A 21671-nucleotide genomic window follows, 5' to 3' on the forward strand; every position below is an offset into this window, starting at 1 on the left:
CACACGAATGGGCCGGTGAACGAGCTGAGCTCGAGGCGTTCTCCAAGTGTGGCGGCCGGACCCACGTTTATTAAAACGCTTCCCACCTGCTCCGGCCCGTGGTCCTCCACTATCCCGGATGGTCCCCGCCAGGTCCATATGGGTTGAGTCTAAGCCCCAGGAGTGGCGACCCCTGAGTCTCGCAGACACGGAGAGCGAGGCTGGCTGCACAGTTGGCGGGGTTGGGACTGGGAGCCTGGCATGGACCCGGGTGCCGCGGCCGCCTCCCGGAGCCGCGGGGCGCCCTCCCTTTCGTGCGCGAGCCGACAGCGCCCCCTGGTGCTCGGCGCCGGCACCAACACATGCCGGTGAGCGCCGCTGGCGCCAAGAGGCCATGGGTTCCTGCCAGCCAGACACTGGAGCAATCTCAGACTCTTGTTTATCTCAAATCTTCAGCCCCTCGTGGCCAGTTCAAATGATCTGAAAGGTTTTCCAAAGGGGACTTCGTTGGCCTGAACACGTTCACCGGGAGTGAGGACGACAGGAGCAAAATGACTGCAAGAGTTATCAAAACCCTTAAGAGGCAGAGACAGATGGACAGCCCTCGGAGAGAAACACGATGTTTCAGAAGAGCCAAGCAAAGGAGATACAGAGAGAAAAACATGGAACTCAGCTGCCCCGAGCACGTCATTAAGACCAGCCACTGCTGAGTGATAGATCAAATGAACAAAATCATTTTCCCATGGAAATAAAAAAAGAAGGAAGAGGAAAGAAAAAAAGATACATATGTGCCCAGGGAGAGATTTTTTCTAATGGTGATAACAATACCAAGGGGCTTCCTCCGTGGCTCAGCGGTAAAAAATCTTCCTGCAGTGCAGGAGCCACAGGAGACAGGGGTTCAACCCCTGGGTCAGGAAAATCCCCTGGCGGCATCCCTCTTCAGCATTCTTGTTTGGAGAATCCCATGGACAGAGGAGCCTGGTGGGCTATAGTCCATAGGGTCTCAAAGAGTCGGACACGACTGAAATGCCCTGTCTCCTGTGGCACCTGCACTGCAGGAAGATTTTTTACCGCCGAGCCACGGAGGAAGCCCCTTGGTATTGTTATCACCATTAGAAAAAATCTCTCCCTGGGCACATATGTATCTTTTTTTCTTTCCTTTTCCTTCTTCCAGTATGCATGCAACAATACTGGAAAGACGAAAATGCAGGGTCCTCTGAAGAAACAGGGAGGAGGCCACTGATTTGGAATTCACTTGAGGTGGGGATGACAGACTTTCCCTCTGCACCCGGTTTAAGAGTCAATCAGTCTTGAAATGTACTAGAGAAACCAACAAACAAAATATTCCCTTCTCCCGCATCTCTCATGCAAAGTGTCCCAAAGAGGCTCCAGCAGAATGGAATTGAGCCGAACTCTGCAATGAGAAAGCATACACGCTATAAAGGAACATTCTATATAGAAGCAATCAATCCAAGGTGATTCGCGTGATCAGTCAGTCAGAGGTGTAAATCCCTCGGGATGCATGAGGTGTGTGGCTGGTCTGAATGCCTATTTTCTAGGGGCAATGAATGAATGGATCTCCCCCTCCTTCCCAGACTCCAATGCTTTTAGCAGTTGGCACTGTGGCAGGATTTATACAACAGTTCTTATAAATTGTACCTTCCCTCTCTCCTCTCCAAAGGTTTCTTTCAATAAAATGCAGATGGAATTGTTCGAGAGCTGCTTTTCATGTGTTTATAGATTACTTCTGCTGGGCTGCTTATGCAGGTGCAGGTCTCTAGGCCTCTTTGTTTTTTATTTTCTCTGCTTATTAGGAAAATGGAAACATATGGATTCCTGGTCTGGGCCCAGCAGACCTTATAGAATCATATCCCTCTTGCCTTCCTCACACATCTTCCTGTAATCACATGACTCTGAATTAGCCTCTTAACTCCCTGGTGGAAAAGCCATAATATGGGAAAATTCAATAAAACATATATGCCGTCTGAATGCCAAAGCACTTACAAAAATAGATGGGAACATGGTCATTTATACAACTGGGAAAGGAGAGTCTTAGCTGACATTGGTGATAAGTCACAGTTGCATAAAGAAACAGACATTCAACATGGCAGACATGAGCCTAGTGTTCAGGCAGACTAAGATTGTAAAGTCTAAATGGGAAGAAAGTAGCACTCGAGTGTAAAGAAATCACAGGCTTGAATCTGGATCTGCACCACCAATACCAACATTTCCAGGTTACATGAGCAGTTTGATGTAGCGATTTCTTGACTATTCTTTGCATGGAAGATGAAGGGTCTAGAGACATATGCAGAGTGTTCCCAGAAATGAACAGTAAAGCCCTGCTATAGGTTATATTCCCATGTCATAATTTTCTTTGAAAATAAATAACTCACCTACTGAAGGCTGCATATGTTTTACGAAAATAGCCCACTACATTCCTTTAGGAAGAGGAAATCAGTTAATGTTCACCCAGGAGGCTGTCCACCATTCCCAGCAGAGTGCTCAATAAGACTAATAGGAACATGTAGTGTCTACGTTGCTCTAATTTTCAGAAAAAGAACATCCCTCAGGTGAAGATTATCATTTTGCTGTCCTCCTTCCATGCCAGTCTACAGACAGCTTAGGAAGGAGGTGAAACACACAGACATCCATCCCCAGTTGCATCTGGATGAAAAGACAAATGCATCCTGTGAGGCTGCACTTGGGGGCCTCAAAGTGATTTGCACAAATTCAGACTAAAATATCATGGCGGGATTCCATGTGCTTCCCTGAGCCTTTCAGGAACACTGCCAAAGTTGCAGTCTAGAGGGAGTCACACTGTTGAACCTTGCCAATCAGAGTCTCTGACCATCTTCCTGACACAATGGGTGGGAAACCAGCTCTTCTGTCTGGATAGATTTCACTTGGGTGGGGCACAGACTTTCAAACCTTCAGAAGCTCTTCCCTGGACCCACTCTGGGATATGGAGCTAAAGTACCCCAGAAAGGCAATGGCACCAGGTGCCCCCTGGTGGAGGATCAAAGAAGAAAGAAAGAAAGTGAAGTCGCTCAGTCGTGTCTGACTCTTTGCGACCCTGTGGACCATAGCCCACCAGGCTTCTCCGTCCATGGGATTCTCCAGGCAAGAATACAGGAGTGGGTTACCATTTCCCTCTCCAGGGGATCTTCCCAACCCAGGGATCGAACCCGGGTCTTCCACATTAGAGGCAGATGCTTTAACCTCTGAGCCACCAGGGAAGCCCTAGAGGATCAATGTATGCAATAAATATATTGTTGATGGAGATTTGCTTGGTAAACACAGTGAAAGCAAAAAAAAAAAAAAAAATCACTGATAAGGATCTAGTGTAAAAAATCCCTAGTGTTATTCAACTCCAATTCTAGTTCAGTCACTCAATCCTGTCTGACTCTTTGCAACCCCATGAACCGCAGCACACCAGGCCTCCCTATCCATCACCAACTCCCGGAGTTCACCCAAACCCATGTCCATTGAGTCGGTGATGCCATCCAACCATCTCATCCTCTGTCATCTCCTTCTCCTCCTGCCCTCAATCTTTCCCAGCATCAGGGTCTTTTCAAATGAGTCAGCTCTTCGCATCAGGTGGACAAAGTATTGGAGTTTCAGCTTCAACAGTCCTTCCAATGAACACTCAGGACTGATCTCCTTTAGGATGGACTGGTTGGATCTCCTAGCAGTCCAAGGAACTCTCCAGAGTCTTCTCCAACACCACAGTTCAAAAGCATCAATTCTTCAGTGCTCAGCTTTCTTTATAGTCCAACTCTCACATCCATACATGACTCACTCGGTCTTGTCCAATTCTTTGCAACCTTGTAGGCTGTAGCCTGCCAGGCTTCTCTGTCCATGGGATTCTCCAGGCAAGAATACTGGAGTGGGTTGCCATTCCCCCAGGGGATTTTCCTGACCTAGGGATTGAACCCGGGTCTCCTGCATTGCAGGCGGATTCTTTACCATCTGAGCCAGCAGGAAAGACCCAACGAAGTTCTGCTTGGGAAACTCTTACAATGAGCCTCATGACTTGAACTTGGCTTTTCTCTTCCCAGATTCATGAGTCCGATTCCATACTAGGTGCTTCTCCAAAGAAAGCGAAACAAGGGAAGGGCAAGCAGTGGGATCCCTGACTTGGGACTGACCAGCCTCCATTGTGGTTCCAGTTTTGCTTTAAACATATAACCTCAGGCATATTGCATGACATCTAGCATCCCAATTTTCAAATCTGCAAAATAAGAAGTTTTGACAAGATAATTTCTTAAATGGCTTTCATCCTTAAATCTAAAACTCTACATATTAAATGTTAAAAATAAACTATTAAGATGAGCTGCCCGTACCATGCAAATACAATGCTTGTGGCTCAGGTGAGCCCAGAAGAGGTTTCCCAAGGCGGCAAAATCGGTCCCTTCACCTTTGTGTGGATTCACCTTCTGACCATCAGCCCTCATCCAAGAGAAGTCTGGTCAGAAAAAAAAAGAATTGCCTGTGTTTTGTTACAGAAGCGTTTTCTCCCTTGGTTTCTTATCACAGGTAGGAAGATGTAATAAATACTAATTAAAATAACCTGATGCAGCATCTTTCATCTTGACAAATAGCCTCGTCCCCCATCTTTACATAAACAAATTAGAAAAACCAAATGAGAATATATGGATCTGGGGAGAGCAAAAGAACAGGAGTCACACCCTGAACGGAGGCAATGCTACCAGTTCTACTGTGAGCCCGTGATCGCAGCTATTTCAAATGTAATTACCTCAGTCACCCCCCACTGGGCAGGGACTCTTAAGGTCTGCTAAGCTTCTAGTGCATGGCTTGTGCTCAATAAATGACAAATGCAATTATAATAATTAATAATTCATATATTAATAATGCAATCCCTTTCCCCACGCTCAGTAATTGCCCGCGACATGCCGTGCATACACAGGAACGGGTACTGCCAGGCACCCAGGAATTTCTCTACGTTTCCATAAAGCTGCATCTGAAAGTCACCTTGAAGAGATCACAGCCGCCCGCTAGTCTCACAAAGATGGCTGGCTGGCATGCTGCATTTTCTAGCCATCTCCTTCCCATGTCAGATATTTAGAACTATCTTTGAGAACCAGCCCCGAGAAATAAATGCCATGAAGACACAGTTGACATCTGTCTAGAAGCCTCACAGTGCCTCCCAGAGGCTCAGCCATCATGATAGGTCTCACGTCCCTGGCACCTCCTTTCTTATCCAAAACTTGCAAAGAGCTCAAGCAACCACAGTGTCCATCTGGACCCTCCCCCGGCAAAGCCCACCCTGGCAGCAGAGAGCCTTTAAAGCTCGTGGAGCCACTTATCTGGGGGTGAATTGGGGAACTCGATTTGGCAAATCCTCATCCCACAGTGAACAGATTGTTCATTTCGGAGGCAGTCACGAAAATCAAAAGCTCAAGCAGGTTATTAATATCCTAGCAAGACTTCCCAGAAGAGGGTTAATGTTGATCTCTTTATCTCATCTGTGTTTTCTTTTTTTTCCCTGGCATTCTTTGATTTTTCACAATGCAGGTAATTCTACTCTGTTTGATCAGAACGCACTCAAGTTGTCTAATGAATTTCAATTGTCAGTTTATTTACTTTTCCAACTGGCCTCTCCTCCCCGGACATTCCAAGCAATTTCCAAACTGGGATTAAAGCTCAGTGTTTCAACCTCCCACTTCACCCCCTACTCCCCACCTCCTACCCACTGCGCCTGCCCTTCCCCCCCCACCCTCTCTCCCACAAACCAGTTTGCTGTAATATTAAGGCCGTGGTCAGCAGGAAGCACGGAGGCTGATGTCATCAGACAGCTCACTAATCCTTCTGGAGCCCAGAAATGACTGACCTTTTGTTACGCATAAAATCCACTCCTACACCCTAACTCTGAGGGACCGGAAGGCAAGAGTTCTTTAAACTGATCATCTCGCTTCTTACAAATTGCTTTCTCACATTGGTTTTTTTTTAGCAGTACTTTTTTCCAGGCTCCAAGTAAAAGCCAACTAAAATAAAGCTTCTGGTTTCACCTTCAGAGAATGAAGTGTATACAGAACTAACTTTCAGAATTAATTTTCTATGTGTTCATTAGATCATATTCATCAAGACAATGCTTAATTCGAGAGCTCTGTCAAGCATACTATTTCCCAAATAGCGACTGGTGATAAGACCAGGATCCCAGTTTCCACACGTGCAGGAATCTGCTCCTTTCTGTCTTCCGTTCTCCTGGTGGAAGCTCTCTGTGTATATGTTTGGTGCACTTTATGCCTCATGTGTGTTACTCACTCAGTTGTGTCTGACTCTCTGTGACCCCATGGGCTGTAGCCCACCAGCCTCCTCTGTCCGTGGGATTCTCCAGGCAAGAATACTGGAGTGAGTTGCCAGTTCCTTCTTCCTGACCCAGGGATCGAACCTGGGTCTCCTGCATTGCAGGCAGATTCTTTACCGTCTGAGCCACCAGGGAAGCCCCTTATGCCTCATAGGGGACTGAGTATGAAAGCCTTGAAAGATCAGGTTTTCTCTCCCCCCATGCTTCTGGTTCAGAATCAGTGTCAAAAGCATCTGTAATCCATGTTAACAGTCTCCTTTGAGGCCATTAAAAAATTATCTGTACCTTCGGTTCAGTTCTTTATTTTACTGAATTCCAGATTTCTCATTAAATAAAAAATTGCTCATCTGTAGATATACCCATAAAAGAAGCCCAGTATCACAAACCCGTTGTCTTTCCTTATAAATCTCATCTTCCTCTCACAGTCTTTATACTAATTCAAAGACACTGCCATCACCTAGTCCAGGGGTTAGCAAACTCTATTATAAAGGGCCAGTTAATAAATTGTTTAGGCTTTGGGACCATATGGTCTCTGTCACAATTACTCATTTCTGTGGCTGCAGTGTAAAAGCTTAATGATATATCAGTGAATGGTGTGGCCGTGTTCCAATTAAACTTTATTTACAAAAACAGAGGATTGTCCAGTTGGGGCCCTAGGGTTGTAATTTGTCAATCCTTTAGACCAGAAATCTGAGAATCACCATCTTTTCTTCTCTAACTCCATATATCCAATCAACATATGAGCCTGCCAGTTATTACCTCTTAAACATTTCTGATATCTGCTCTTCTTCACCATTTTTAAGTTCTTAGTCTAAAGGGGCTTCCCTTGTGGCTCAGCTGGTAAAGAATCTGCCTGCAATTCGGGAGACCTGGGTTTGATCCCTAGGTTGGGAAGATCCCCTGGAGAAGGGAAAAGCTACCTACTCCAGTATTCTGGCTTGGAGAATTCCATTAACAGTATAGTCCATGGGGTTGCAAAGAGTTGGACACAACTGAACGACTTTCACTACTTTAAAGATACTGCAACTGAAAAATTATAGAAGGTGCAAGAAAATCAATATTCAAAGAAAACTTATCAGGCATCCAGATTGGAGGATTAATTTATGTTTACTGTGTTTCATCAAATCTAAGATCCTATTGACTGTATTAATAAGATATATATTATTTTATGCGTGCCACTAAGAAAGACAAAATACAGCCAAAGCCATAATCAAAACTTTCTTATCAGTTAGAACTTTATCTTACACTTCTTGAAAACATTATTTTAGACAAAGAAGACATAGTTTTTCATCAGTTTCGTGCATACATGAAATATACATATATATGTAAAATAAATCGGTTAATGCATTCCTAAAACTTGTCATCAAGAGTCTGATTTACACATCATTTTCCTTCTAGAGTCATGGAAGCCTGTACCTTTCAGCTCAATAGACCATCAGGGTGATGGTAAGGCGGTATTTCTTAGAATAGTGCTCTATGATTGTTTCCAGGAATTCGCCCCAGCCCCTGACACATATTCAACAAGTTTTCATGCTGGCCCTTTCTTGATCTTACTAGAATGTGTCAAAGCAATGCTTGCCAACAACAGCTAGGACTCATATTCACTCCTCAAGGAATCCCTTAGATTGTGATTCAAAACATTGAGGATCTTGGGTGTCTAGTTGTGCCATCAAGAAGAGCAAACTAATATTCTCCTGCCAGCAACGACAGCTAAATCTTGAATTTTGCCTCACAGACAGTGATTGCAAAACAATCCCAATTTCGGACAAGTTAATGTAAAAATAATGTGCATCCTTGAAGTATGGCATACATTTTAAGTTAGAACAAATGGTTATGGCATGTATGTAACATTTTTTATCACTCCCCCACTTCAACCAGTTTTTTATTAACTAGTTAACTACCCATCATAGTTATCTATAAAATTGTAAGTGCATTCCTGCTGTACACACCAAACAGGAATTTGACAAGCTCAGTTTTTGCTGGAGGTGAGATTTGGGCCTTAAATGACTCTCTTTCCATGAGTATATGTCACAAGCAGCTACACTGTCTCACTGCCATTACCTTTGACAATTAGAAAAAAAGGAGAAACTAGTTTTCCCTCAAAGCTTCTCCCAAAGGACTTGAATGGTTCTTGTTCCCCTACTGACTTGGCTTGAAAAGACTCAATCATAGTGGCAGAATGAGCACTAAGATTTTTTGCACGGGGTGGTTTAAATTCTTTTTTTTTTTTTAATCGGAGTATAACTGCTTTACAATGTTATGTTAATTTCTGCTGTACAACAACATGAATCAGCTATATGTATACATACATCCCCCCCCTTGTGAGCCTCCCTCCCACCCCACCTCCATCCCACCCCTCTAGGTCACCACAGAGCACCGAGCTGAGCTCCCTATGCTACACAGCAGGTTCCCACTAGCTATCTATTTTACACATGGTAGTATATATATGTCAATACCACTCACAATTCAAAAAGACACATGTACCCCAATGTTCATTGTAGTACTATTTACAATAGCCAGAACACGGAAGCAGTATGACATGTCCATCAACAGATGAATGGATAAAGAAAATGTGGTACATATTTACAATGGAATATTGAGGGCATGCTGAGTCACTCAATCACGTCCAGCTCTTTGCAACTCCATGGACTGTAGCCTTCCAGTCTCCTATGTCCATGGAATTTTCCAGGCAAGAATACTGGCTTGGGTTTCCATTTCCTACTCCAGGGGAATCTTCCTGACCCAGGGGTCGAAACTGCATCTCCTGCACTGGCAGATGGATTCTTTACCACTGCGCCACCTGGTAAGCCCTTGCAATGGAATATTATTCAGCCATAAAAAGGAATAAAATTGGATCATCTCTAGTGATAATGGATGAACCTAGAGTCTGTCATACAGAATGAAGTAAGTCAGAAAGAGAAAAACTAATATCATATATTAACACATATATAAGATTTTTAAAGCCAGTGCTTCTAGTCCAAGGATTATACCATGACCTCAAATTAGAGGTCTTATGGGATCCACAAGGTATAAAAGAGTTAATTCCACAAGGAAAGTCTTCTGAACCTGAGAGGTGAGAACATTCATTCAGATTCATCCCAGGAGGGACATGCACCCACAGAGGAAAAGCTTCTGAGACCTTTAGTCTTCTATAGGCTAGCTCCCCATCAGACACTGGGGCTGGCCCCACCTTCCTCCTAGAATCAGTTGCTAGTTCAGGTATCGATTATGGAAAGAGCATCATTTACATAATGTTAGAGCCAGAAGAGACCTCAGAAAGCCAACCCCATAACGGTCAGGCTGGGAAGATTGGGGAAGGTGATTAAGCCTACGGGACCGCTCCAAACCAAGGACCGAGTGTCTAGATCCTTAAACCAGTGTTCTGTCCCCCACACCTTGAGACCTTTGCTAGCAAAACCCCTAAATTCTCCAGACAGGAGCTACCCTGCGAGACAACTTTTTAGTCAGTAAAGTAAAATGCCACTCACCTCAAATTCTAGAAACGGAAATCATCTTCCCCTCACCACCCTCATCACCCCACCCCAGCCTTGAAAAGTGGATGAAAATGGTGCTGAGGAAAGTTCCAGCTTCTTTTAAGCTTTATATGGAATTCATTAATGCACATGGGGAAAAAGACTACTGTCTGATTTTTGTGTCTTTCTAAAAGACAGCATTGTTGGGAAAAGGAGGCCAGGGGATGGCTGGATAAAGCCACCAAGCTTGCAGCTCCAGCCCTCAAGAGTCAGACTGCTCCTGAGAAAACAGCAGAGTGAAGCCCTTTCCCTACGCACCTGTGCCACCCTGAGCTGACCCACTGCTGTGTGCCCAGGAGAGCGTGGAGGTAGGAAGCAATGGGGGAGCCACAGGCTAGAGGAAGGCAGACCACTGCGCTCTGTTTTACTTCAGCTGTAAATTTTCTGGGCTATACGAGCATGATAATTGATTTATTTTTCATTTAATACAGATTTATCCTGTGACGCTTTGAACACTCACTGACTCAGAATGGAGAATTTTCAGTTTAGCAAAGTAAACGCTCAATAAATATTATTGGATATGAAATTTGTTAATCTGCACTTCCCCTGTTTGGAGATAATCAGATTTTCTGCTGCCCCATTTGACAGATCTCCAACCTCTAGCATTTCAATGTTAATCTGAAACAGTAAGTGATCAAGGCTCAGAAATTATTTTCTTTTCAGTCAAGACCGACATTAAAAAAAAAAAAATCAAATTCTTAAAATCGCCCCAAAGAACAAGTCAAGAATCCCTGGGGAATCTAATCAGATCTATTATGCTAACTAGGAAGACACTTTTGCCTCAAGCCCTCAAGAAAAGATCTTAAGGATATAGAAATTAAATTGCCACGTCTAATGGATTCCCTGTGTGACTAAATCATTGTATTATTTCTCATGTTTGAGGAGATACACAAATTTCACGGACATGCCCACTCTCGGCTTCCATACTCCTGCTCTGACAGCTGTCGCCTTGCCCCGGTGTCTAAGGTCAGGTTCATTGGTGATGGAGCCCAGCGGTTCTTACTCAAGTGGGCTGAATGCATGAAAGAGTTTTCTGTTGATATTATTCTGATGCTTTTAGGAGACCCCCTCCCCACTCCGTCCCAGGGAAGATTCCGCCTGGCCTCTTCGTGATGGGAGGTAGAGGCGATTAAAGCCACAGGCTAGATGAAAGCTCTTTCATCTGAGAGTCTGAATAGCATAGGATGGTTCGGGTCACCCAGCTGAACTCAAATAGGCTCTCCCCCTCCCACCCGACACCGCCCCCCACCCCTCCACCCCCCGCCATGGCTTCCAACCTTCACCTTTATTTCCATCAATTTGCTTCTTCTTGTTCCCCATTTCTCATGCAAACTCTAGAGAGAAAACGAAATCCTTTCTGGGGAAAGGGTGGCACAGATACATTCCACAAAGCATAGTAACGAAAAACTGTGACCTTTGCCTTTTCTTTCCTGAGCTCTCCCATTGATTGTCCTTGTCTTCCAACTGCAACCTCAGGAGCATAATCTGAAAGAGCCCCAAGGCTACAGGCATAACGTTCACTTCTTTACTCTCAATTCCACTTACTGCATTTCAATATGGTGGATCTGCGTATGTATGTATGTGTGTGTATATATATATTTCTATTTAGAAGTAATTATTTAAACTATATTGAAATATGAAACAAATGTTATCATCATACAGTTTCATAATTTGTGTACGCATAATCTGAATAGTATAGTGTGTGATTTCATTTTTTCTCAAGTGAATTATAAATAGGGTTGATATATTTTTTAGCTCCATAGGGGGCTTCTTTACCTGAACTCAGACAGGGACCATTTCCTCTCTTCTTTTGCTTTTTTGTTTTTTTCTTTCTTTTTTTTTTTTTCTGACTGTGCCAGGCAGCATACAGGATCTTCCCTAGCCAAGGATGGAACCCACACTCCCTGCAGTGAAAGTGCCAAGTCTTACCCACTGGACCACCGGGGAAGTCCTCCTCTCATTTTATGAATTCTTCACCTAGTGAACACTAAAAGTCATGTGATGCCTAAAGTTTAAAGTTACGTCCTCAGGGAGTCCTTTGCTCTGATCATTTTTACCAGTTGCTAGGAAATTATTTTCATTTCCAACATCAGTTTCAGTTATGTTTTTTTGTTTGTTTGGGGTTTTTAAAGAACTTTTTAAGGATTCCCTTTTAAAAAAAGTTTTTACTGGAGTATAGTTGGTTTACAAAGTTTCAGGTATGCAGTAAAGTGAATCAGTTATGTGTATACATATATCTACTCTTTTAATGATTTTTTCCCACAAAAGTGATTACAGTATTGACTAGAGTTCCCTGTGCTATACAGTAGGTCCTAATTGGTTATCTATTTTATATATAGTACTGTGTGTATGTCAATCACAATCTCCCAGTTTATCCCCCTTTTCTCCTCTGGTAACCATAGTTTGTTTTCTATATCTACGACTCTATTTCTGCTTTGTAAATAAGTTCATTTGTACCATTTTTTTAGATTTCACATACAAGCAATATCATATGATATTCACCTTTCTCTGTCTGACTTACTTCACTCAGTATGACAATCTCTTGGTACACCTGTGTGCTAAGTTGCTTCAGTCATGTCTGATTCTTTGTGACCCTTTGGGCTGTAGCCAGCCAGGCTCCTCTGTCCATGGAATTCTCCAGGTAAGAATACTGGAGTGGGTTGCCATTTTCTCCTCCAGGGGACCTTCCCAACCTAGGGATCGAACCCGCGTCTCTTTTGTCTCCTGCATTGGCAGGCAGGTTTTTTAACCACTAGCGCCAGCTGTGCTTAAATAGGGGCTTCTCCTTAAAAGTGTATCTACCTGTTAGAGAAAAAAACCAGAAAACACTGTGACTACATCCCAAACTCTCCCTTTTTTTTTTTTTTTAAATCAAGCTACTATTTGAAATGAGCAACAGAAAAAAAAAAGATATTCTGAGTAGAAAGTAAGGTGTACAGCAGTTCAAGAGGGGATGCTGGTTATACCTGGCCACAAGAGTGATGGTCAGAAGGCAAGAGGCACCGCCCTCGGCAGAACAGGGATACGGCCAGATGGCAGGCTGGTGTGCATGGGCCCTGACCTCAGCCCACAGCCCACAAACAAGGACGGGGCACCAAATGCAGAACTTGGAAGGAGCAGGTAAGAGAGAACATCCAAACTCTCACCCAGGCTCACTCACTCATAAAAAGGAATCTAAAATAGGATACAAATGAACTTACTTACCAAACAGACTCACAGATGCAGGAAACAACAGGGCTACCACAGGGGAAAGCGGGTGGGGGAGGGGTAAATCAGGAGATTGGGATCAGCAGATACAAATGACTACACAGAAAATGGGTAAACAGCAAGGGCCTGCTGTAGAGCACAGGGAATTATATTTAGTTTATTCAACTAAACCACAATGGAAAAGAATATGAAAAAGAATAGGTACAAACTGAATCACTTTGCTGTGTGCCAGAAACTAATGCAACACTGTAAATCAACTATATTTCGATTTTTTAAAAAAAGATTAGGGAGTTCCCTGGTGGTCCAGTGGTTAAGAATCTGCCTTCCAATGTAGGGAACGGGGGTTCCGGGTTCAGTCCTGGTCGAGGAACTAGGATCCCACATGCTGCAGGGTAACTAAGCCCGCATACCACAACTACTGAGTCCATACACCTCAACTCCTAAATCCACACACCTCAACTAGAGAGAAGCCCGTGCACTACAACCAAGAGAATGCATGTCATAATAAGACCCAACACAACCATAAATGAATAACTAAATATACATAGGTAAAGAAATAAAACAATGCATGAGTGCTTGATTCCATATCAAGTGTGAAAATGTTAATCACTCAGTTGTATCCGACTCTTTGCGACCCTATAAACTGTAGCTCACCAGGCTCCTCTGGTGCATGGGGTTCCCCAGGCAAGAATACTGGAGTGGGTTGCCATTCCCTTCTTCAGGGGATCTTCCCAACTCAGGGATCAAACTCAGGATTCCTGCATTGCAGGCAGATTCTCTACCACCCAAGCCACCAGGGAAGCCCCAGTTCCCTATAGACTATTTTTTTAAGTGTGCTATATTTAGATCTTTAATATGTGTAATTAAATAAATACCATCATGTTGGGCTTGAACACATGAACTGGGATGTGGGACACAAATACGCAGTCCATTACACAACTATACACCATAAAACAATCCACTACAAGGCCTCAGTGCCATTCATCAACAGTTGATTTCTCAAAATCTATGAGTTCACTGATTTCATCCGGACTCATATATTTGGGATCAAGCCGGGGGGCAGCTGTTTCTGGACTGGATCCCTTGGGGCAGCTCAGTGGCCCATGTCTCTCTCCTCCAGTGGGCTAGCCTGGCCACGTGCTCAGGGTGGTGGCAGAGGAAGGAGAGAGAGAAGCCTTTTCCATCATCTGGTTGAGTCACATTTGTTACCATCCCATTGGCCAGAGCCCATTCCCAAGTCCGAGCCACAGAAGCTTGGAGCACACCATAAAGTTACATCCTCAGTGGGGAGGACAAGGGGGACCCCTGGGACCACCGTTTAATTCCCACCACCACTCAACAGCTGCTCAGATATCTTACCTCTCTGCAGACATTCCCCTTTCCTCTCCTGAGGGGCATCAGAAAGGGTATGTAAGACCCTTTCCAGCACTATGATTCTGTGACAATTGCCTTAATGTTACATTTCATGTATAGTTTTATCCTACTGATGAAACAGTTAAGTAGTATTTTTACCCTAGTTAAATGGTATTTTAAGTGATATTTTGACATATTGTGGGGATGAGGTGATTTTAAGTTTATAGTGTTCAATTAAACCAAGACTTCTTGAAAGAGCTAGAAAGTAGGACTGCTCCAGTTTTCAGCAAATCCGCTCCTGGATATATATCCAAAAACACTAAAAGCACTGATTCGAAAAGATACATGCACCCCAATGTTCATAGCAGTACTATTTCCAATAGCCAAGGTATGGAGGGAAACTATCCATCAACAGACGAATGGATAAAGAAGATATGAGCTATATATATATATATGCGTGTGTGTGTGTGTGTCACACACACGTACACAATCGACTACTATTCAGTCATAAAAAAAGAACAAAGTTTTGCCCTTTGCAGCAATGTGGATCAACTTGGAGGGTATTATGCTAAGTGAAATAAGCCAGACAGAGAAAGACAAACACTTTCTTTTTTTCAGATTCTTTCCTTTTTTTTTAGATTTCACTTACATGTGGAATCTAAAAAACAGGACAAACCAGCGAATATTTTTTAAAAAGAAGCAGACTCACACATAGAACAAACTAGTAGTTACAAGTCGGGAGAGGGACGTGGGGAGGGCAATACAGGAGCAGAGCGGGGAAGGGTTAGTAAGGGATTGCAGGAAATCATGTGTGTGAAACTTTTGAAAACTGTAAGCACTACAGAATGTAAAGAAGCTTTCATTCAATTTACAAACAACAACAATAAAAAGACTGCTCAGGTTCTGTCTCTCCTCTGCCATCCCCGACTAGTCTTTTTCTCTGAAGAGAACTGGGGTTGGTTTATTTAGGTAGCATCAAGTATCCAATGGGGCCTATTCTCAGCATATCCCAGTGTGGGTGAGAAAGATAACACCGCATCCTGAAAAGCTACAAGGTGCAGGGAAAGAAAAAGACAAAAGAGCTATTATACCGACATCCTGACGAATTAAAAAAAAAAAAAAAAACCTAGATGGAGATTTAAGCAGAAAATCTAAGACTATGAGCTCGTGAGTTGTCAGGATAATTGAGAACATTATCCTAAGTGATAATGAACTAATGTAGAAGAAAGGTGTTTTTTCAGCACTGGAAACAGGTTGTACCAAAATATCAAATTTAGGGAGATCCCAGAGAGACAGTGTGACACGTGTGTTCTGGGGGTGAAAAGGGCTCCCCCATCCTACAAAGCTGAGCACATTCATGCCTTCACCGGGGCTGGGGTCCCCACTGCAGGGAGGCAAAAGCCTGCAGCAGATTCCGGTGTCTGTAACCGGCCCTCCCTTTCTGCAGGGGGCAGGGTCAGCCCACTCTTGCCTGAGAGCAGCCAAGAGTGTGGAACTTTGTCTCCGGGGAAGGTGCATTTCACTGCTCCTTCCTGAGTCCCCCCTGTGGCGACCCGGCTGTGGCGCCCCAAGCTGAACTCAGGAGCTCAAGGAGAACCCTCACCTCCACTTTTTCATCTGTGGGACCAAGCCACTCAGTTCAGGCTGGCTGAGGGCAGGCTGTTTGGACCAGAGATCACTGTCTGGACATGTCACCCAGCATCTCCCATGTCAGGGGCCATGCTAGTCCCTCCACACACACCTACTCTCAGGCTCACGTTCTGTGAGTACCAGCTCCCTAAGTGCAGACAAACCAGCCTGGGAGGACTCACAGGGCAGGAGCCATGGGGAAGAAGATGAAATGTGGTCAGCCGGCGCAGCGCTGGGTGCCTGGTGGGAGGAGCTGGTGGCCTGCTGAGTCCTGGTTCCTCCATCTGCTGCCAACCCTCCTCTGTCAGGACACGGCACACGGCCTGCCATGGATGTGTGTGGATGTGGAACTCCACGCTCAGCCCACACAGTGACTCAGAGACGCCCGTGAGCTGACGCTGTCCCACTAGTCACCAACGCTCTGGGTGCTGCTGGTGATCAAGGCTGTGCCAATGGAGCACCATGCTAAAAAAGAGGTCAGTGAGAGACTTGGGAACATCTGGAGCTAGCAGATAAAGCAACTGCTGGAAACTCTCTTTCCATTGAACTAAGATGCGAAAAATGTAGGTTATTAGTTGACACAGTTTGATTCCACACCTGGATTTCTGAGTAAACTCTCAGGAAACGATTTTATCCAAAAGAAACCTAACAAAGCTGTTTTGATGCTATGTCCCTTCTGTGTCTTTTATTTTTCCCCCATTTATTTGGTTAATAGACAGAGGTGAGTCAAAATTTTTTAAAAACAAAACAAATGCAGGAGACACAAGAGATGCAGATTTAGTCCCTGGGTCAGGAAGATTCCCTAGAGGAGGGCATGGCAACCCATTCCAGGATTCTTGCCTGGAGAATCTCATGGACAGAGGAGCCTGGCGGGCTATAGTCCATAGGGTTGCAAAGAGTCAGACACAACTGAAGCAACTTGGCATGCACGCAGAAGACACCCTTAAGCTGTATCAGAAAATCACCCAAGTAATGGTAGCTCAGTCGGTAAAGAATCTGCCTGCAATGCAGGAGACCCCAGTTCGATCTCTAGGTTGGGAAGATCCCTTGAAGAAGGAAATGGCAAACCTCTCCAGTATTCTTGCCTGGAAAAATCCCATAGACAGAGGAGCCTGGTGGGCTACAGTCCTTGGGATCGCCAGAGTCAGACACGACTTAGCAACTAAACCACCACCATAGAAAAACACAAACGCGGAAAGGAAACCAAATGGTAGAGTGGCCCTGACCCAGAAGGCAGTGATGTCTCTACTTCCCCAGCCTGCACTTTCCCCCTTATCTGCCTTCTGTCTCTCACTCTCACTCAGGGCATTCTGTCTGCAGACAGACACGAGACTGAATACTGCAAAATAGGCTACTTTTATACTAACGGCAATTCAATAAAAGTGAAATATGTAAAAGCTGGGGCTTATATATTTTTATTATGATACTTTTCAGCGAAGCTTTCAAAAATTCTCTATGTTGGGAGAAGTATAAGCTGTGTATCTCGCAGGAGGAGACATAAGCAAACAAAGCCGGCGTGTGTACACAAAGACAACCCCTGCCCAAAGAAAAACCCCACCTTTCCTACATGAACCTAAATTCAGGCTCCACTCTCCTCATCCCCATGTGCTTTGGGGCAGCTGGCTTTTTTATGCTGGTCCTCTTGACGGTTTTAGGTGCCAAGGAGGTGGTCCCCACAAACTGCATCTTTCTATGAATCTTTCATAAAAGCACTTTTTCCCTCTTAAGCAGTGGTAATTTGATGTTCATAGAGATTGATGAGGAGCCCTGGGTGTCAGCAGAGAATCAGACAGATGGCAATTGTGACAATAAATAATCGTAATGCCTTTCACTCTCTTGACCTCAACAATTCAAGGGTCTCAAAACACAGCAGAAACTTAAAATTATAGGGCAGGAAGAGACCTTGGGAAAGGGCACCTCATTCATCCTTCCAGCTTCTCACCCAGAGCTCAGATTAAAATGAGGCGCTCTCATCGGCACTTGGCCTCTGACTGTAGTGGGGCGGCTGTGTTGCTGGCGAGAACACCGACGTAGCCCATGAGTTATGGGACACGCTTTCTCCCTGCCCCAGGGGAAATCGAAGCTTCCAGACTCAAGGGCAGAGAATACAATGAGCCTGAGCTCCAGAGCCCTCCCAGGGAGATAAGGCTGCAGTCCCTGCGGTCGCAGAGTCAGACACGCCCGAGCAGCTAAGCACACAGTTGGTTTACAGTGTTGTGTTAGTTTCTGCTGTACAGCACAGTGAACCAGTTCTACACAGATCCCCTTTTTCAGATTCTTTCCCCATGTATGTCATCACAGAGTGTGGAGTAGAGTTCCCTGGGCTCTGAGAGGGAACTTGGCATGAGCTGGTAAATAGCCACTCACCTCACCTCTCATCCCCCAGCCTCCATGATAGGGCACCCGGTGAAGGACAGTGTCAAGTATTTCCAGATGGGAGTCGGGACAGACAGAAGAGTGCAGTTCCCAAATCTCGGCTGGGCATAAACGATGGAGGACAAGTACAGAGAAGAATTGAAGCTTTGCTTTCAGTTACTCTTGTCTTCCCATTTCCCATCTTCAAGAACCAATTCAAGGTGACTATCTGGCAAATTGGTTGTAAATATCCTTATGTTTAATTTTTCTTCATTTCAAGGCCTCTTGAGACATCCTTCCCCCTTCATGGATTCCATAATCATAAATATTCCAGCCAGACCACCCGGAGTTCTCCTGTTTTCTGCCCTGAGATCTCTCCTTTCCCCCTTCCCTCCTGAGTCTGAGCTGTGTTTTAATTCTCATCTCTCTTGAAAAGATGCAAATACAAGAAGCAGCAGTGTTTTTCGGAGAAGGCAATGGCACCCCACTCCAGTACTCTTGCCTGGAAAATCCCATGATCAGAGGAGCCTGGTAGGCTGCAGTCCATGGGGTCGCTAAGAGTTGGACACGACTGAGCGACTTCACTTTCACTTTTCACTTTCATGCATTGGAGAAGGAAATGGCAACCCACTCCAGTATTCTTGCCTGGAGAATCCCTGGGACGGGGGAGCCTGGTGGGCTGCCGTCTATGGGGTCGCACAGAGTCGGACACGACTGAAGCGACTTAGCAGCAGCAGCAGTGTTTTTAAGCCCTTTGGGTCTTTGCAGTTTCCAAAATTAGCAGTCTGAATTGAAGGAGTTTTAAATCTTGACAAATTTCTCAACTTACTTTTTCCAATTAAAATATATATATATATAGTTGTATTGTCAGAAAACTGACCTTGAAGCAACAAATGCCCACAAGTAAATAGTGCAGTTGACAAATCATTAAGAAAAAATGAAATTCTTTTTATGAGTCCTATTTATGGCTCAATTATCCTATCCTAAGTACTGACATAGAAATAAATTCATGGGTGCGTGAGCATGCTAAGTCACTTCCGGTCATGTCCAACTTTTTGAGGCCCTATGGACTGTAGCTCTCTAAGCTCCTCTGTCCATCCAGGTATCACTAAAACAAGATAGATTCTAACATTTGAAGTGTTCTAGAAATAAACCGTTCCTCAAAGTTACACATACAGCTCCTCCTCTGCCAGCCAAAGCACAGACCTTCCAGAGAAATTTCAAGCATCATAGTATGACTGTGCTCTGCCATCTGGTGGTCAAAAGTGGAATGACATTCAATCCTAAAGGAAATGGATCCTGAATATTCACTGGAAGGACTGATGCTGAAGCTGAAGCTCCAATACTTTGGCCACCTGATGCAAAGAGGTGACTCTCTGGAAAAGATCCTGATGCTGGGAAAGATTGAGGACAAGAGGAGAAGGGAGAGACAGGGGATGAGATGGTTGGATGGCATCACCAATTCCAACTCAATGAACATGAGTTTGAACAAACTCAGAGAGATAGTGAAGGATAGGGAAGCCTGGCGTGCTGCAGTTCATGAGGTCACAGGGAGTTGGACATGACTTAGCGACTGAACAACAACTCAGCCAAAAGTCTGAAAATAGTCATATCGGTTCAGTTCAGTCGCTCAGTCATGTCTGACTCTTTCAACCCCATGAATCGCAGTACACCAACTCCCGGAGTTCACTCAGACTCATGTCTATCGAGTCAGTGATGCCATCCAGCCATCTCATCCTCTGTCGTCCCCTTCTCCTCCTGCCCCCAATCCCTCCCAGCATCAGAGTCTTTTCCAATGAGTCAACTCTTCGCATGAGGTGGCCAAAGTACTGGAGTTTCAGCTTTAGCATCAGTCCTTCCAAAGAAATCCCAGGGCTGATCTCCTTCAGAATGGACTGGTTGGAGCTCCTTGCAGTCCAAGGGACTCTCAAGAGTCTTCTCCAACACCACAGTTCAAAAGCATCAATTCTTTGGCACTCAGCTTTCTTCACAGTCCAACTCTCACATCCATACATGACCACAGGAAAAACCATAGCCTTGACTAGACAGACCTTTGTTGGCAAAGTAATGTCTCTGCTTTTGAATATGCTCTCTAGGTTGGTCATAACTTTCCTTCCAAGAAGTAAGCATCTTTTAATTTCATGGCTGCAATCACCATCTGCAGTGATTTTGGAGCCCAAAAGAATAAAGTCTGACACTATTTCCACTGTTTCTCCATTTATAGTCATATAACTTCATATAAATCATGAACAGTAAGATTTTCTCAAGTTCTTTATCAATGAGCAAAGGAAGTTGGGATTATGAAAGAAACAAGCCAATTGTGAACAATCTTATCTAAGGCTTACAGGCTCTTACATTGCTTGGTTGGATGAGCCTGACTGGTAACCAAACAGGTTCAGAAAAACTGCCGTTAAAAATTGAAGTCTGCAAATCCCTTAGGTCAAATGTCTGCAACCGTCCATTGTGCCATGCACATGTCTATTGGTGGTCAAGTGGAGGAAACAAGTAGCTCATTTTGACAATACAGGTGATAATTGATATCAATGGATACTTGATAATAAAAGATAGGGACCTGGAACACTCTGAGAGCCACTCGTGGGTGTATTTACCCAGCTATGGTCTGCATGAGCACTTCCCAGGGTCTGGTCTATGAAAAAGACCCTGGTTTTTCATAGACCAGACTATGAAAAACCAGTTCCAGAGACAACTTAAAAAACTGGGCAGAGATGTTTGGAAAACCACCACCCCTTCTCTAGTCTGCCTTCCATTTATCCTTCCGAGGAGATCCACAGGTTCTTTAGCATATGAAAGCCTCAGAGAATTCTGGCAGTAAAGGTGCTTAGCTTTGCTTAGCTCAGAATATCTGAAGTTTCTTGAACCTCTGAATATATTTTCTGGCTTCCTTATTATACTTTTCTTCTTGGGTACTTTTTTTTAAGCTGTGTGATTCCGTTTTATTTTTTATTTTTTTGGCCACACCATGCAGCCTGTGGAATCTCAGCTCCCCAACCAAGGACTGAACCCACATCCCCTGCATTGAAAGCAAGAAGTCTAAACCACCAAGGAAGTCCTGGGTCTTTTTTTTTTTAATTGTTATGATTTTTAATATTACCCAAACAAATTGAGGAATACAAGTCTAAATGCAGTCTCAGCTCTTACGCTAGTTGAGCAACATTTTTGAAAGTTCCCTAACCTCTGTGTGCCTTCCTTTTTTCAGATGTAAACCAAGAGAGAAAAAAGAAGACAGAAAAATTATTTTATCTCAGCCATTCTTAAACTCTGCCCTT

Source organism: Bos indicus, chromosome 2 (genome assembly GCF_029378745.1).
Source record: "Bos indicus isolate NIAB-ARS_2022 breed Sahiwal x Tharparkar chromosome 2, NIAB-ARS_B.indTharparkar_mat_pri_1.0, whole genome shotgun sequence".
NCBI classification, from domain to species: domain Eukaryota; kingdom Metazoa; phylum Chordata; class Mammalia; order Artiodactyla; family Bovidae; genus Bos; species Bos indicus.